Below are 13596 nucleotides of genomic sequence, written 5' to 3'. Positions count from 1 at the left end.
ATACTTTTAAAATGCTTTTTTATTTTTTTATTTTTAAAATATTTTTTTTGGTGTTTATTAAAAAAAAGCCGGGCCGGGCTCGGGCTTAGAATTTTTTCCAAGCTAGGCCTGAACAAAATTTCAGGCCCATATTTTGGGCCGGGCTTGGCTCGGGCCAAAATTTTTTTGGAACCCGGCCCGGCCCGGCCCGGCCTATGAACACCTCTAAAACAGATGCAAGATAAATATTTTCTTAACAGAAAAAATTTCTTTTCATTATTTAATTACCAAAATTATTGTAAAAGAAAGTATTTATCTTTAATCAAACTTAGTTAACTTAATTATTTTTGTAGAATTATTGGTTATGATTATTGCAACTGCAGCACACCTTAAAATAGCAGAACTGACGTTCAAATAGGCACAAAATACTGTTGTTTGATCGTCTAATAATCGCAGCAAATGATTTGGTGAATCTTGTTCGATGAAATTACAATGAAACTATCATCTCAATTAACCTCAACGATGCTCATCACCAATCTATTAAAAACATTTGAGATCAAAAGCACCCTGATTTTGCTAATGAATCTGCCATACCATTAGCATCTATCCTAATTTTTCTAAACAGTACCTCATGAATGAACATCTTAATCTCATCAATGCTTGCAAAACTGTGCCAATATTTCTAAGGCCAAGATTTCTCATTGATACACCAAGTAAGCGCAACTATGGAGTCGGAGTTAACCATAAGCTTTTAGTCTTTAATCCACTAGGAGTCTAAGAAGAAATTAAGAGCTAACTTAATCGCCATAATTTCAGTGAAATTAGAATCTTGGGATGCCTTAGGGACCTGAAACATAACAATGACATGACCCTTCGAATTTCTAAAATCCACTCCGTCGGGCCAAATTTACCTAATGTTGAACCATCATCGTTAAACTTTAACCAGCCTTCATTTGATGGTGCCCAACGCATCACACTCTTGGTATGATGGCTACAGATACTCCTTTCACAATCTCGCAGACACCCCCTCCCCCCACATTGACTCAAAAAAATTCATACATTCTGGCAAGACTTTTATCCAAGGCAAAGATCTTAATTTAACTAGAAAAAAATGTACTCCAAATTAAAATCTTCTCCTCTAAACATAGAATTATTTTTAGCACTTTGGATGGTCCACAAGGCAACCATAATAGACATCAACCACCAATTAAACAAAGGTTTAGACACCAACTTATTAAAGCATAACGAAAGAAAGGATAAAATACCTCAAAATTTGTTTACTCGGGCACAGTTCAGCAAAATGTGACTAACATCCTTAGATTCCACTTTGCACCAATCACAAACAACATGCTAATCCGAGATCGAAATGCCTTTGTTCTTAAGGAAAGACATCATAGGAATCCTTTCCAAAATCACCAACCATGCAAAATATTGTATCTTAGGCGAAATGTTTAGGCTCCATAATATTTTATAATTGAAGGACAAAACATTGTATCACGATGCAAATTGCTCAATGACTTCAACTCCCAAATAAAAACGATTCCTTCGAAAAAAGGAGCTCCACAATTGATGGTAAAATCTGCCATTTTGTGAATAATCCTTAGCTTTGGCGACTATATCCATAGCCAAAGCAAAAATTCTAGGATAACAATCTTTAAGAGCTCCACATCATTTGAACAATCCCATCTTCCACCTTTGCTAGTTTTGTTTTAAGTTTATATGATAAGATCAAGTCTCGAATTAACCATTAGTTTCTTCACCACACCACTTTTGAGTAAACCAACTTCATTTAGTCGCAGATAAAGAGCACCTCAACAAGAATAAGAACTAAGAGAGAAGTCGCACTTCAAGCCTACTAACTTTTTCATGACTAAATCATTATCCACTTCAGTTGTCATCCTGATGAATCTATTGACTCTCCAAGTTTCCTCAGCCTCCTTACGGATAAAATCCCTTTTCAGTTGTCATCCTGGTGAATCTACTGACTCTCCAAGTTTCCTCAGCCTCCTTACGGATAAAATCCCTTCTCATGATGAAATCGCTACCAAAAGAATACCTCATTAAATAATTCTTCTTTCCTTCTTGATTGATGCCTATACATGATAAAATACCATATACAAAATCAAAACCAGCTACAAGTGCCGCACAATACCATAATTTTTCATGCATAGTTGATTTTGCTAACCAATCAATACCATCATTGAACACCATGGAAATTTTATATTATTTTGTTCTACTAGATTCAAAATTGCAACTATAGGTTGAACAAAATAAATATAACTACATGACAAAGTTGAAAACTCTATGGCTAGGATTGGAAGAAATTTAGGAATGGTGCTGAGTTTGTTTGAAAATTTGCCTAATGCTACTGCTAGTCTTGTGCAGATGGATAAAGGGTCAGTTTCTAGACGTGTAGAGAACTAAAGTGATTCTAGTGCTTAGATTTTTATGAGCGTCTTTGGCAACTAAAAAAAAACTTTAAGTTAACCTTAAACTAAATAATCAAAGCAAATGTTGGGGCAAAAAAAAAATGTTTAATGAGAAATGAGTGGAGCCTAAGCAGTTCAAGCCCATGTGACCAATATTGGCATAACTCTTTTAACCTTACCAAGTTGAATGGTGATTTTAATGAGAACCAAATTGTGTTTTTAAAGACATTGAAAGTAAAAAAAAAAATGTCAACCCATGTGATGACATGACGATCAAGGGTGTTTATCGTCTCAGTTGTGGTTTGGGTTTGAGTCGTGCTAATCCATTTTTCTAAACCATTTTTATCAAAAATAATAAAAAAACATGTTTTTTTATTCTCTAATTTTCACATATTTTTATTTTCATTTTCAAAATTTTTTATCCTAAATGTTTTCTTCACCATTTTCCAAGAAAATGAAAATGAAAACAACCCTTCTTTCTTGAAAGAGTTTCTAGTAGTGTTATCTAAAGGGTGAATCTGCCATATTAGTCAGTAAGTACAGGAAATCTAGCGTATTCATAATTATGAGTAGTAAGTATTCATCAGACCGAGTTATCAATGCTATATATGAAAGATGTTTAAATTCTATAGTATTTTCCAAATTTGAGTGTTTCATGCTATATAGAAAAGGTTAACTAAAGTATCAGTTGTTCGTCAAGATAGAGTGTTCTCATGGTATGTAATAAGGTTGCCTGGGTTAATTTAAGTCCTGATCTGTCCAAATAATTTGATAGTTGTCACTTCACTAGGAGAATCCGCCAAAAGTAGAATTCATATGAAGTTCATCTCAAAGATCCGCTAGTATGAGTATCTGCCAAGAGATATGTAATGACCCAAATTTGAGGTTATCGGAACAGTGGTTTTGGAACCACAAATCCGATGAGAAAAATTTTATTTTTCTTATATTTTTATGGTCTACAATTTCACAAAAATGATTTTTTGAAAATTTCGTTCGAAAATTTCGACGTTTGGGCACTCAATTTAGTCAAAAGGACTAAATTGTAAAAAGTGCAAAAGTTGAGTTCTACATGTTAGAGGTGTCCAATTGTTATGAAACTTTAAATTGGAGGTCCTTATATGGTAATTATACCAGTGGTAACTTGGTAGACAAAAATGGACATGAGATAAGTGAAATAGAAAATTTTTAAGTTAGGGGCAATTTGGTAATCTAGTAATTAAAATGAATTAAAAGGGAAAAAGATGGCAAAAATCATCATCTTCTTCATATGAACGAAATCAGCAAGGGGGGAAGCCATAGTTAGGGTTTTCAAGCTTCCAAGCTCCATAGTAAGTGATCCCAAGCCCCGTTTTTAATGTTCTTTACGTTTTTGAGATCCCGGTAGCTTAATTTAGCTTATTCTAGCAATAATTTAACCTAGGGTTTATATTTGGAAAAATATCCATAGGTGAAAAGTGTTTATTTTGATGTTTTATGATAGAATATGAAGCTAGAAATTATGTTAAACAACTTTTGCTAAGCGATTTTAAGTGAAAACGAGTAAAACGACATAATCGGTAAAAATACCTAATGTTCATAAGTACATGTTAGAGTGGGAATTTGATGTTGCCATAGAAGGGAAAAATGTTCAGAATGTTATAAAACATAAGAATAAGAGATTAAGTTTAATTTCCGAGCCTTGGGGCAAAAATGTAATTATGTAAAAGTTTAGGGGCAAAATTGTAATTTTGAAAAAGTTAGAGTCGAGGGCTGTTTTGATGAATGTGATTATTAAATAAGTTAAATTTACTATTTTAGATCAAGAAGTACGAAACTCGAGGTTAGACAAAGGGAAGAATAAAGTTGAAGACTAAGTTGGTGAATTTGGCTATAATTGGTACCGAGGTAAGTTTACGGTAAATAAATGCAATATTTTAATATTTATTATTAATGCTGTTAATTTCCAGCAATTATGAATTTATTTTATGAATTTATTTGATGATGATCCAAGCATGAAATGATAGAGAATTAAAATTTAAAAGTCCGGTTGATACATAAGGATGGTACTGGATACGAATGTCATGACATTTGGGTAAAGAGATCCCATGTAAGACCATGTCTGGGACATGGCATTGGCATCCTTAAGATCATGAGAGGTCCCCTGTAAGACCATGTCTGGGACATGGCATGGGCACCGAGACGAGAGGTCCCATGTAAGACCATGTATGGGACATGGCGTTGGCACCGAGATGAGAGGTCCCCTATAAGACCATGTCTGGGACATGGCATGGGCACCATCACGAGAACATCCCATGTAAGACCATGTCTGGGACATGGCTTTGGCATGTTATTATCAGAAGAGACCCGAGTATCCTTATTATTCCAATGTAGCTCAACGGGCTTGTAAACGAATCATGTTCATGAAAGTTCAGTTTAAAGCATAAATGGCAAGCTCAGGTAAGTTGTAAGACTTAAGAACTTATTATACTATCAATTGATGTTCAACGATGCAGCAAGGATTGAGTAAGTTATGCACACAAGTATTCTAAGTAAACAAGTAAGAGAACTAGTATGAGATTAACTAAAGAGTAAACTAGAGATATAGACATTGAGTTTAATTATTTAAGTTAAATATTGTTATTTATTTGCTAGTAAACTTACTAAGCTTTATGCTTACTTCTTTTATTTCTCTTTCTCTTATAGTATTGCAAAGCTACTTCAAGGATCCTAAAGAAGTCGGAGATCGTCCACACTATCAACTACAACTGCTCGGTATTTTATATCAAAACACGTTTGAGTTATGGCATGTATAGGGATTTAGTTATTTTGTATGTTTGTAATGAAGATTTTGCTAATGAGTGATGTGTAAGTATTTGATGATGTATGGTTATTAAAATGGTTAAGGATGAAGGTGTTTGTTGTTATGAAAGATTAGGTGATAAATTATGCATGGAAATCATGAAAGGATAAAATTTTGCAAAGAAACAGAATTCAGGCAGCACAGTGACGTGAATTTGAAAAATCACCCAAGATAGTATAAAATGAATTAGAGGGTGAATGATATATGGAATTAAAGCTTGTTGAGTCTATTTTCATGGAAAAATAACGGTGTAGAAAAAGGAAATTTATATTTTAAGATATGTGAATTTTAGTAAGATAGGGTCAGAACTGTTTTTGGAGTCCCCTGTTCTGAGTTTAGAAAATAATTAAAAATTGTAAAAAAATGGTTATGAGTTGAAATTTACATGCTTAGATTTCTTAATGAGTCTATTTTCTGTAGAAACAAGTAAGAACTTCACATGAAAATCCTACAGTGAGAAAACTTATTTTTAGTGACTAGAGGTCAGGGCAGTCAGGTGGTGAAACAGGGGAGACTTTAACTAATAAACTGTACTAATTTTCTGAACCAAAAATTCTAAAAATTTTATGGTGAGTAAATATATGAGTCTAGTTTCAGGGAAAATTTACGGAATTAAATTTCGAGTTCTGTAGCTCAAGTTATAATTAATTTAGTAACTGCTGCGCGATTGGACAGATTTGCTGCGAATAATGAAATAAATTTTCAAACCTAGTTTTTATGCTCCGAATTGGTAAGATAAGCTAAGTAATGCCTCGTGCTCGACTCCGGAAACGGTCTCGGGTAAGGGGTGTTACAAGATATATATGTAAGTACACCATTCTAGATTAAGTATTTAACGACCGTTGGAGTGACAATCCACAGAAGGTAAGTTTTCTATGGGTATTTCTATGAGAAATGCATTTGCTTACTAACAAAACAATCACATAGATTTTATTTCAGTCACTCAACTTTAGAAAAATAACAAAACAATCACTAACATTATAAAAAACTGACAAATCAGTCATTTATTAAAATGTTCTATTACTGTCTTAATGGGATCACTGATGTGGACAATTAACTTACCACATTGGAAACCCAATTAGCCCAATTAGCTGATGTGGCAGTTTGACATGAAATTTACCTAGAAAAGCTCTTAGCTATTGTGAAGTATGATTTTTTTTCCATAGTAGTGAAAATAAAAAATTGACAGCAAAAATGTTGAGTCTGGCATCAAAACGGTTGATTGGGCTAACGTCAAGGAGATCCCGTGACAACCCGTTCATCGGCATCGGTTTAGTTGGAGCTCCTACTTGTGGCGATGTTATGAAGCTTTAAATCAAAATCGACGACAAAACAACAAAAATCAGCAAAAAACAAAAATACCAAATAGTAAGCATCCAAAATCAAACCAGCAAAAAAAGAGCAAGAATCCCAAATTGGCTTGCATTAAAAGAGGGAAGTAAAAAAAACTAAAAAAAGAAGAGAATCAAAATAGAAGAAACCCTCACCCATTTTGGGTTTTGCGGTTTGGAGAACTCAAGCTAGTTCGATGATCCGAATGGTTAGGAGTTATGGTTGGTCAAAGAAAAGCTGTGGTCGGAATGTGGTGGTCATCAGACGGTGGGCGGTGAAGATCTGTTGAAGCCTTGTGTACAAGCCCAAATTTGCCCGGGGCCCAATAACCCAACTACCCAAACCTTAAACCAAACCCAATACCCTAAAACAGACCTAAACCAAAACAATAAAATTACAGCCCAAAAAGAAAAAAACTAAAGGCCCAACAAGCCCAAAACTAAAACATTTTCAGAAAACCCTAGCCTCTATTGCACCTAACCCTAGCGCCGCACCTACCCTCTGCCGCTCATCAACTCTGCCACCACCATCTGCTCCACCTGCAACACAAAAGAGAACAAGCAAGTAGCAAACCAAAAGAGTAAAAATCAGAAATGAATCATGTATATCTCTGCTATAAAAACTAAGATCGAAGACTTGTAAAAGGCTCTCTCTTTCTTAGAAAAATAGAAAATAAAAAAGGACATTTTCAAGTTTTTTTTATCTCGATTTTAGGTATTTATCTAGATATTTACTCTTATTTTCATTTTATTTTACATATATATATACGAAAACAAAAAAAAGGAAAAAAAGAAAAGAGACTCACCGAGAGTCGCTCCGTTTTCTCATCGGAGGCCCCTTCTCCGACATCCGAATCGGTTGTTGAGAGGACTAAGGGTCATTTTTTCTTTTGTTTTTGGGTGTTTTGAGACCGGATTTGAACTAAGGGGTCGAGATCTAAAAAATAAGTCTTTTTTTCCTTCGCCAACAACCGTGCGCGGCGGCGCCGACTCTGGCGACCAACGGCCGACACGGTGACTGTCGGCCGGATCTTAGGCCTGAAATCGGGCTGAAGGAGAGAGGGGGAGAGCATCCTCAGTTTTTTTTAAAGAAAGGAAAAATGAAGAAATTTTAAAAATTTTCTGCCTTTTATAGCATTAAGAAACGACGCCGTTTTGGGAGGGTCAGGAAAGCCCCAAAATGACGTCGATTTGGGCTCCTGACCCGAGACTCGACCCATTTTCCGAGGGGATCCGTGTGTTTTCAACGGAAGGGCTAATTGCACTTTTAGCCCTTCCGCTTTTTTAATGTTTTTCAATCAGGTTTTTTTACATTCTTAAATTTGCCCCTTTATTTTTTTATCGATTTCAATTTGGTCCCATTAGAACGACACCGTTTTAGAGGAGAGGGGAAATTTTCCCTTCCAGCCCCTCTATGTTATTCGCGCGTTCAGCATAGTCCCTTCCCTTTGATTTTATTTGCGATTCAACCCCGAATTTTAATTTTTTTCTTCGATTTAGTCATTTTCTTTGTTATTTTGGTTGTTTTCCCATTAAAATTAATCAATCTAATACTATTATTATTATTAATAATTATTATTGTTATTATTCACTCATTTCTACCTTTTAATCTTAATTTTGTTATGCACATAAATATATATACGTACATTTTTAAAGTTGTAAATACATTTTTAAATTTCATTTTTTTGTACATACATACACCTATATCCATATGTACATATACATATTTATACACACTTCTATTTCATAATTTCAAAATATATATATACTTATATCCATACATTTTTTTATACATATACTTTTAATATACATGTACGTACCTATATGTTTTCCATATTTCATAATTTATAATTTATATATACATACTTATATAAATTTTTGTATTTAATAAATTTTAAATATACATACATATATATTTTTATATTTTATAATTTTTATCTATTTTCTTTGTTGTTATTATTGCTTCACTTGATGTTCATTTACTCATTTATTTACATGCCCATTATTATTATTATTATTATTATTTAAGTGCTTTAGTTTTTATTTGTTTATTTGCTTGTTATTGTGTATACATGATTGATTTTTTTATTATATATTCGTCATCTTATTTATTTATCTTTTTATCTGCTCGTATTATTTTTACCTGCATTATCGTAATAGTTATTCCGTTATGTATAATTTTTATCCAAATTCAAAAAGAAAATTTTTCTAAATGTAAGTAATAATCGGTATTTGGGATCTTCGAGGGGATCGGACCCTAACGTATTGGGTTCTGATTTTCTTCGTTGAATCTAAATAATCAAGACTACTCTTTTTATAAAAAAGCATAAATAAAAGCTCGTTATCGGAAATTCAACATGTTGTGTCCTAACGCATTGGATATGACACGTTATTTTCTCGAAATGAGGATTTTTTTAAAAAAAATAATAAAGGCAATATTTTGCGTTTGGAAATTCGAGAAAACGTGCCCTAATGTGTTGGGTTTCGATTTCTCGTTTGACCAACTAGCCAAATATCCTCTTAAATCTTAATCCATGTCATTCGATTTTTTAAGGATCGTACTTTAAATCTCTTTAAAGTTTTCAATTTTCGACATTAAGACATTAATTAATCAACTAGGTACCAATTTTTGGGCGTTACGAGGGTGGTAATCCTTCCTCGTACGTAACCGACTCCCGAACCTATTTTTTTGGATTTCGTGGACCAAAACCGTTGTTTTAATAAAATCCAATCGTTTATTAAAAAAACTACTTTTCAAGGTGATCCAATCACACCTTATCAAAAAGATTGGTGGCGACTCCCGTTTTTATTTTCAAAATCCAAGTCGACCCCGTTTTCATCAAAAACTGGTGTCAACAGCTTGGCGACTCCACTGGGGACCAAAGATAAGAGAGTCAAGCCACGAGTTGATTATTTTCTGTCTTTTTGTCGAAAATTGAAAACTTAATTTAAATATACGATCCTTTCATTGCATTTCATTTGTTTTGAGTTATAGTTTTCGTCATGTTTTGTATTTTTAAATTTTTATATCTCTGCACATTGCATTGCATGACCGTAGGTCACACCTTTTTAAGTGGAAGTGAGAACCTACTCCTTCGTGAGGTTTTCACCTCCGTGCAGGATAGTGGATCGCTTTTGGGATACATCCGTACCTATGTCTTCGTGAGATTTTCATATGAGCCTATAATGGGTGAGGATCGAGGAATCTATTGGTTTGGGTACCTTTGCTTTAGAGCTGAACCGCATGTAGTGAACCTTAGGAGCCCACCCTAGGTAGAACCACTTCGAACCCCTAGTATTCACCCGAATAGGTGTTCTATTTATTCTTGCTTGCTTTTGCTTTGTATTAACTTGTTTTCTTTTCTTTTTTTTTGTTATGATTGCATTGCATTTTCATCATAAAAAGAGGTGTTGATTCACGTTCGGTTGTTAAATAGAGAACTTGTCATAAGGAAATGAGTTTCTTAATAAAGTGGATAATAATATGGTTGTCCGAATATGGTCCAAGAAAAGTGATAAGAGAAGGATGATAGTTTAATGGAGGACTACACGACCATTGCTCCATTGCCCGAGGATTCAAGATGACAAAGATTATTCGAGAGCGCTGAACTTTTTTAAAGAGAAGCCAACGAGTATCACGAGGATGAGTGAGCAACGAGTCGTGGCCCAGGTTAAGCAAAAAGGAGATAGAAGAGACGTCCATTTTGAAAAGTTCGTGAGATTTATCTTAACGCTCGAATGAAGAAGATGATCGAATGTCTCCGCCTATGAGGGCAAAGCCGTATATATATTCGCTTTATGTAAAGAGATTTGTTTTCTAGTAAAGTTGTTCTAATAGAATTGAACCAAGAATCAACATCTCTTTTTGCATACATGCATTTGCATTACATTACATCATATACATTAAATTTTTACAAAGTGATCCTAATTAGGTAAAATTATTTCAGTTACCCTGGAAACCAGCAAAAATCTGCCAACTATATATCACTACGGTACCCGTCGCAAAACAAGATCAATGGATCAGAGATTAGAAAGATTGAAACAATTGCAAAAGGAGATGTAAGATTAGATTGAAGAAAAACTAGTTAAAATTCAGCAAGACATGGAAGAGTCCCAAAGAGATTTATTGAATCAATTAAAGCAGTTAATGACTGGGGGGCATGATAAGGGAAAGAACCCTGTGGTAAATTCTGGGGATGATCACGAAGACTCTGCCTATCCTCCAAGATTCACCCCAAATAATATCCAGGTGCAACCAGAGGTGTACCTACAGAGGGTATCTGTTACAATTACATCCCAATACCAAGTCGGTGCCCCAGCATCGATGAACTTTCCAATAGGCTCAGGTTTCAATCCCAGGGATAATCCTACCAATCCCGTGGTTCCTAATCTCGACAGCGTAGCAGAAATGGAGAAGGCACGAGCAGACCTGCCAAAACAGCTAGAAGACCGCTGTAGGTGGCTAGAGGAGAAATTTAAAGCCATGGAAAATAACGATTACCATCGAGGAATGGACGCTAAAGATTTGAGTTTGGTACCTGATTTGGTGCTCCCTCTCAAATTTAAAATGCCAGAGTTTGAAAAGTATAACGGGACTAGTTGTCCTGAAACTCATATCACTATGTTCTGCCGAAGGATGACGGGATACATCAACAATGATCAACTGTTGATTCACTACTTCTAAGACAGTTTGATCGGGTCAGCGGCAAGATGGTACAACCAATTGAGTCGGGCCAACATCCGCTCGTGGAAGGATTTGGCGCAAGCTTTTATGAAGTAGTACAACCATGTGATGGATATAGCACCTGATTGAATCACATTGCAGAACATGGAAAAGAAGCCAAGTGAGAGCTTCAGACAATATGCCCAAAGATGGAGAGAGATCGCGACACAAGTTCAGCCACCTCTTTTGGAGAAAGAAACCACGATGCTTTTCGTCGACACTCTGAAAGCACCATTCATTAACCACATGTTAGGAAGTGCTACCATGAGCTTCTCAGATGTGGTAATGTCTGGCGAGATGATTGAAAATGCAATAAGAAGTGGAAAGATAGATGCGGGGGAAAGTGCCAAAAGATTAACCCCAAAGCACAAAGAAAATGAAGTGAGCAAGCTGAGATTGTATAATAAAGGGTTTTCAAAATCAATCATTGTAGGACAGCCAAGGACGGTAGCAGCTAGCTATCAAGACCCTTCAAAACAAGAATCTAACTCGAGGCCAAACACTGAGAAGCTTCAGTTCACTCCAATTCCGATGTCGTATAAGGAGCTGTATCAAAGATTATTCGATGCGCACAATGTTACCCCTTTCTACTCAAAACCCCCACAACCTCCGTACCCCAAATGGTACGACACGAATGCACAATGCGATTATTATGCGGGAATCATAGGGCATTCCATAGAAAATTGCATTGCCTTTAAAAAAGTGGTTGAAAGGCTTATCAGCATGGGCATCGTCAAATTTGATGATTCATCTAGCGCAGAAAATCCGCTACCCAATCATGTTGATAATGGGGTGAATGCGATGTAGGAAGAAGTGTTGGGAAGCTCTTACATCAGTACCGTACATGAAGATTACTGAAAAGGGGCCTTATTAGATATCCATCCTTATAAACTTGGGAGTATTCTAAATAATTAGACTACAGAAGAGATCCCTATAGTATTTAGAGCTTACTTAGAGTAATATTTAGAACACACTTGTTGCTTTCAGCCTAGAGGCAATAAGAACTCTTTTGTGAAATAGGCTCATGTCTGAACGTCGTTATTTTAATGAAATGCATCTTTGAGATCATGTTTGAGCCAATATTCTTTCATTCTTTACTAATAATTATTGTTGATTCTTTCACGCTTTTAGATTTCCTTCCAAATCATTATTACATTCATTCATAATCATATTGTACATAATTCCATATATTCTTTGTGTATTCTTTTGTACCTACAATAGGTCCCTGAATATCAACGACATGAATGACACTACTATAGACTCTGAATCTCCTTTTGAGCGAGACATGTGTTTAGAGGGATCTCATGACTTCGAAGATGACATAGATTATAGCTTATCTCCGGACTTGTTGAGGATGATAGAACAAGGTGAAAAACAGATTTCACCTTACAAAAAATCAATGGAATCTATAACTCTTTCCTATGTGGGGCATGGATGTCATTGAGCCGATCTTTCAAAAAGTTTCTGGCGGTCAACAATTCATCTTTGCAGCCGTCAATTACTTGACTAAGTGCATGGAAGCTGCTTCATATGCCAATGCCACGAAGTCAACAGTCAGCAATTCCTTGAAAAAGTATATTTCAGTATGGAATGCCAAAGAGGATCATATCTGACAATGCACTAAATTGGAACAACAGTCAAAAGTTTACAGTCTATTCAAGATTAACACCATGTCGCCCCAAAATAAACGGCACAAAAAAAAACTCTGCCGGGGCAATGCCGTTCTCTTGGGCCTATCGCGGTTTCACCTATTGAAGACGAGATTCTTTTTCTCTGAGTTTTGGATCCAATCCCGATTGAAGAGGAATGTTCAAAGTTGTCCATCATGGTCAAATACGCCAAAAGTAAATGATGCAAGCTTACAAAAGAGTTCGCCCTATAAAATTCCATGAGGGGGACCTGGTATCGAAGAAGATCCTTCCCACACAAAAAGAACTTTATGCCAAGCTGGAAAAGACCTTGTGTGGATGGCCTTATCTGAAAAAGCGTCAATCCTAATCAGAAGGGATAACAAGGACATGCCTAATCCTATGAGTTCAGATTCAATAAAAAATATAAAAAAAAGAATAAAAAAGAAAGAAGAAGAAGAAGAGAAAAAAAAGAAAAATGAGAGGCCAAGGTGAAAACCCGCAAAGGGCGCCTTGAGACCAAAGGGGATTTAAGTTGAAAACCCAAAAAGGACGGCTCAAAATTTTGATCAAAATGGGACATAAGATGATCAAAGCAGCTCAAATTTTGATCAGATTGGGGCATGTGGTGATCTTGTTATACTTGAATCAACAGGAAAGGGTAGGC

At 35.4% G+C, this 13596-nt stretch overlaps 1 protein-coding gene across 3 annotated transcripts in view; it reads right to left on the bottom strand.

Moving 5' to 3' along the window:
- LOC107903641 (protein RICE SALT SENSITIVE 3) overlaps positions 1-13596 on the bottom strand; it is a 48679-nt gene that overhangs the window by 26064 nt on the left and 9019 nt on the right. The gene's annotated exons all lie outside the window — the stretch shown is intronic.

The sequence above is a fragment of the Gossypium hirsutum genome, chromosome D05 (genome assembly GCF_007990345.1).
Source record: "Gossypium hirsutum isolate 1008001.06 chromosome D05, Gossypium_hirsutum_v2.1, whole genome shotgun sequence".
Classification (NCBI taxonomy): Eukaryota; Viridiplantae; Streptophyta; class Magnoliopsida; order Malvales; family Malvaceae; genus Gossypium; species Gossypium hirsutum.
This window is presented reverse-complemented; position numbering and strand designations above follow the sequence as displayed.